Genomic DNA, 5,971 nt, shown 5'->3' with positions numbered 1-5,971 from the left:
TCAGTTCAAGTTTCACTTGTTTAAAAAACTCAAAAGACTTCTCACAACACTCTCCTCTCTTAACATTAAAACTTATTGGCATCCATAAGTTTCAATGTTAAGAGAGCAAAGATTGTTGTGAGAGGGTTACACGATTATGCAAGTACCGCAGTTGCCTAGGACACGACCTGGCCCGATGTCAGATTTATTTGAGAGTACTGCTGATGCACAACACCATCTCGACTCTGCATCTGACAAACTTCCCAAGAGGCTTCAATTCACACAGAATTTTCACGTGGAATTGTTGTGGGAGTGGAGGCCACATGACTGCTACCTTCACAACACCAAAGCATCAACGCTCGTGTGATTGCTCCGATGTCAAGTAAAGACAAATGGGTGAAACATGACCTTGGTTATAAGTTGCTCCCTCCTATACTAAAACAACCAATAGGGAGACCAAAAAAGAATCGTATAAAGACATCAGATGAACTAGCAAAGAGGTCCCACAAGTGTATACAATGCGGTTTGTATGGCTATTACAGGAACACATGAAAAATTGTTGTCCTTTCACAAGAAAATGAAGATAGCTCAAGTGCCCCAAGAACAAAATTAAGGGATCAAAACATGAAAGGTTATATCAAAATATTGGTACTGCACTGTTATTTTTTATAAGACAAGAGAAGAGAGAATAAGAAAACAACTTATAATTGCAATCTTATTATTTGATTAACATGTGTCCCTATAAAAGAAAATAAAAAGTAGCCATTGCACTATTAACTACAACCACTAACCACTAACCATTAACCTCTATCTCCTAGCCTATTAATTACATGACACTATTCCCAACAACTAGCCGTTACAATTTAAATTTGTAACTAACCGTTATTTTTAACATGCACAACAAAAGAAGAGAGCATGTCCACCAACTATTTTAAAGCTTCCCGAAGAGGAACATGTATATATAGGCATTTATTTAATTTCTTGGCAAAATATTATGATGTTTATTCGCAAATGATAGCAATAATTTTGTAATATTTAAAAGTCCTTTTGAATTGCAGATAATTTTCATCATTTCAATAACTATATATACAATGTTTGTAGAATGTTTTTTGCAGTTTTGTAATAATTTAGAGGACAAGATCGATTACAGAAAATGCAACTTTGATAATTGATGCTGATATCATGTTGGTATGATACTACAGTTATGTTGATATGATGTTGCATGTTGATGGGTTTCTAGAATGTTCCAAGTTGTTATATTGATTTGTGATATCGATGTATGGATAAGATGCCAAACAAACTACTTAAAAATATTGACCAAATAAGATGTATATTTTTATGGCATGGTACAACTAGTAGTAGGAAAAATCACTCTTTAATCAATTGACAACTATCATGTTTTGCTAAAAAAATTTGGAGAATTAGGTATTATATTCTTGATCTTAAACAAATGAATTTAGCTTTATTAATGAAGTGGTGGTGGAGGTTTAAGGATATTTCTTATCAAAGTTTATGGAAACAGATCATCATACACAATTATTACTCTTTAACACCTATGCCTACTCCTCTTTGGACAGAGATTCTTAAGTTAGATAAATTAGGTTCTAGCAGTGTTACATATACTCCTGGTTCTAATTAATACACAACTTATAATTAGATTTTGGGAGAATATTCTTTACACATGCATGCACAAGATAGTATAGCTTGGAGATGGGAACTTTCTGGTCAGATATCTGTATACATTTATCAATTTTAATTAAATGGGTATTATCTACTAAACCAATTTTGTGGTGACATCTTCCAATCCCTTACAAAATTAGAACTTTTATATCTACTATAAGTTGGACAATATGGAAAATGAGAAATTAAATGAGCTTTGAAAATTTTCTTAATTTTTTTATCTTAATGCAACAAATGTCATTATTTTAATTGGTAGGTGGTATTCTGATACTTCCATCCAAAATGACATGAGGTTGTGGCCATATTCAAATTTCAAAGTAAGACTATTGCCGAGGGTAAGCCGAAACTATCACAATTTGCCGAGAGTAAAAAATGATTATTGCCGAGAGTAAGCAAGTAGAAATTGTTATTCTTGATAGTATTGCTATTACAGACAGGAATATTTGTGAGGATACCAACGCTGTTGATACTCATATATGATGTGATAACCGTTCCAGTTAATTAACTTCCACCATGCACAATGGTAAGCAATCAAAGAAGCCGATATGCAAGTGTGCTTAGAGCAGTGCGAGAAGACAAAGGTTTCATTCTCCTCTGGTACTGATATGGTAAAAATGAACCCCATATACACCAATGTAAATGTTGAACTTTCCATCAAAGGAGAAAAAAACAACGAATATAATATAACAATGAGCTGTTCTTAAAGTGCATGGCCTTGTTGAGAGCTTATTGTGTGTTTACAATTAGATGATTTATATGAGAAAAATATAAGTTTTGTATAAGATCTCAATGGATGACTTAGTTAATCTTGTTTGTACGTTGTTTCCTTATTTGTTTTTTTTACTGTTGTATGTTGTCAATAAATTAAGCTGAAATTAGTCTTCCAGAAAATTTTTATTTATTTTTATTTTGATTACCACTCTTTACTAATGGTTCTAATTAGAGAACTGTTTGAAGATGTACCCTCTTCTAATGGTTCTAAGTATAAATACAAGAATGGGACAGTATCCACGAGGGATATTATCGGTATACCATCCTCCGTCGCTAATAGAAAAAACACCTTTATGTCAGAATACCCTCACAAATAGTCCTTTTTTCCCTCGTGGATACTGTCTCATTCTTGTAGATATATATAGAACTGAGGGGTACATCTTCTAACGATTTGTAATAGCTAGAAGATAAATTCTCTTCTTCTATCGTGTCGGTTTCTAACGGTAGGAAAACAATTAGTAGAGTCATTTTTGAACCGTTAAAAGACTGCATTTTTGTAGTAGTGTTGCTTTTGTAATTTTCCTTGATTAATCAAGTTTAGGATTTTAGTAATTTAGTATTCAAAACCAAAGCTTTAAAAAAGCGTTTATCGCGTCATAGCGAAATAGCGAAATAGCTAAAAAAAATGATGCTACGTCCATATTGCAGCGCTATAGCGCCATAGTATAGTCCAAAAATGTTATACCGGCGCTATAGCGCACTATTTAAAACTTTGTTCAAAACTACGTAAAAACTCTCAAAATCTGAATTGACTTATATAAATTATTGAACGAATATAACTTAGGTGTCCAAACAGGGGTGGAATTAGAAAATAGAGATTGGGGGGCTGAAAAATCAAATATAGTGTAATTTCATTTTATAAAGGAGGCTAAAAGATATTAATGCATATAAAAATTACAAAATTTAATCAACCAAACTACAAATTTTCAAACTATAGGGGGTGCTTAATTAGCACCCTTTCCCCACCACTATGTTCCGCCCTTGTGTCCAAAACTATCCTGTGAATCTACACTCCAATCTATAATATTGCAGTAGGTTTATGCATGTGCTTATAAATTTACCACTATAGTTGCAATTAGGGTTATAAATTTATTAACTCTAATTCTACCCATCACTTTTCGATCACTGCTGCGGCTGCAAATGCTGCTAGTATTACCTCTTCCCCTGCCATCTTCGCAACCGTCGGCAGTGTCATTCTCGCTAGTACTATCGCTGGTACCATGGCCAATGCTTCCACTAAAGACACTTCCACTGCCACCACTAGTATTGCCGCTGCCACTGCCGCTATCTCTACCAGAAGCACCACCTCCACCACCTCCATTGGAGCCCCATCCCCAACCATAGCCTCCCCCTCCACCACCTCCACCGCCACCTCCAGTGACTCCACCACCGCCACCGCCACCTCCTATACTGCCTTGACTAACACTACCTAACATTCTGTTGTTCTTATCACCAACTAATTTGTCAACTTCATATTCATTTTGGACAGCTGATATTGTTTCATTATGATTGGTAGCATGAGATGTTTCAACCAATGAAAAAAGGAATAAGAGCAAAATAATGCTATAAAAAGGGATACTTTTCTTGGTGGACAACGCCATTAATAGTATAAAAATGAGTTGTGATAATATATTGTTTTATGTGTGTTACTCTATTTATATATGTGAAAAAGGAGATTGCTATGATTTGTTGAGGAGACAACAATAGGTGGATTTTGAAAGGAGCAATGGAGTGCGTGTGCGTTGTTGCATTAATAGTAAGTCGTATGTACGTTGCTCTCTTCTATATCTTTTGCAACATGACTCCATGCAATCATTAATTGTATCGATAATCTCCATAAAAAGAATAAATTGCAGCGTAGGTATTGTCCAAAAAAGGAAAAACTACGTTGAGGGGGCAAATTGAAAAAGGAAAAATGGGAAGCCAATATAATTGATTATGTTCTTTTTAAAAAATATATATATTTATGTATGATTTTTTATATAATTTAAAATAAAATGTTATAGTATTCTAAAATTGATATTTATTCTTTGTAGAAAATTTTTATATGATTGATTCTATATTTGTTTGACTCTTATAGTTTGAAAATCTGGTTCCGTCCCGTTCTAATTAGATAGGAGTGTTTCTACCTCAATATTCGCTTCAAAATTAAAAAAAGTTGCTAATTAGCAAGTTATGTTTCAAAAAATACTACGTCGAGTTAGGCATACTTTGAACTCCAGTCACAACAAAATGAGTCAAGTCGACCCGAATCAACTCGTTTGTACTATAGCTTCAAAAGAACCAAATAAGTTTATTATTACAATTGAAATATCTTTACAAAAGTAGATAAAAATCAGAAGAAAAAAACAAGCAGAGTCAAGAATTACTGCGCTCAGATAAGTAGACAGTGAGTCTGCAGAATTCTTCTTCATACAATAAACTTAAGACTAAACCAAATAAAAATCAGACTGAGTCAAATTAAACCTCGCTCATAAACAAATGTAATTAATGCGATCGACATATATGCTTAATTACACTGAATCGATTTAATTATATTTCTCCTATATAAATCTAATTATATGCATGTGACAGTCTGCATGTGCACTCTTCAATTAGTAAATTAATCATCATATTTTTCAAAGACAAAACACAACATGCATTTTAAAATATCACAGGATGGCATGTCCAACTTTTACCTGTAAATTAGTACCTGTAAATTAGTTAATGAAATAAATACCTCCGCATGTCACATGTTCGTTCAATTGTTGGGTCCCACATTTGGAGATGCATAAAAGCACCTAGGTGATAGGTCAATAATGTACATGGTTGGCAATTTGTACGGCAATATAAAATAATATATTGTCCAAGTCAACTATCTTTTTTATTAATTTTCATACTGGATATTTAGGTGGTGTTAAATCCTGAATTTATCAGTAAATTAGTTGTGAATTAGATTTTCTGACTTGTCAATCAAAATTTTTTTTGAGTATCACATTAAACTAAATACGTAACAGTTGCTAAGAATACATTAATTATTTATAAATTATGGTAATTTTTTTATTATGTCAGGACATAATTAATTAACAATTTTAATATACATATATGGGGGAGTCGATCTACGTTTATGAAAGGAGACTTCAAATATCTCTATTTTTTTGCTTTTTTTTACTATGTCTCTATTTTTTTAACTAATTAAACGAAAATAATATCCCTTTTATGTACTTTATACCATTTTTTTTTTTTTTTGGTAAAAAGGCCAGAGCCCTGTTTCATTAGCAAGAACGAAACATAAAACAGTTACAGCAAAAAGAAGCAGAGTGGAGAGGATCAGTATTTTCCTCTACTGCCCAGTACTAAAAGCTAACCCTAAATGTTGTCAAAACTCCGATAGACCCAATCAACAAAGAATCGACAAAAAACATGCAGCACAGATCAAAAGCCAGAACCGGCCACACAAAATAACAGGGTAACAACCGGTTCACAGTTAGGGAATTAACGAAAATGTGCAAATGAAAAAGACAACTAAGCAGGAATGCATGCTAAGCAGTAGCCGGAGACG

Source organism: Carex rostrata, chromosome 7 (genome assembly GCF_964058835.1).
Source record: "Carex rostrata chromosome 7, lpCarRost1.2, whole genome shotgun sequence".
In the NCBI taxonomy this organism is placed as follows: Eukaryota; Viridiplantae; Streptophyta; class Magnoliopsida; order Poales; family Cyperaceae; genus Carex; species Carex rostrata.
Note: the sequence above shows the minus strand (reverse complement) of the source record.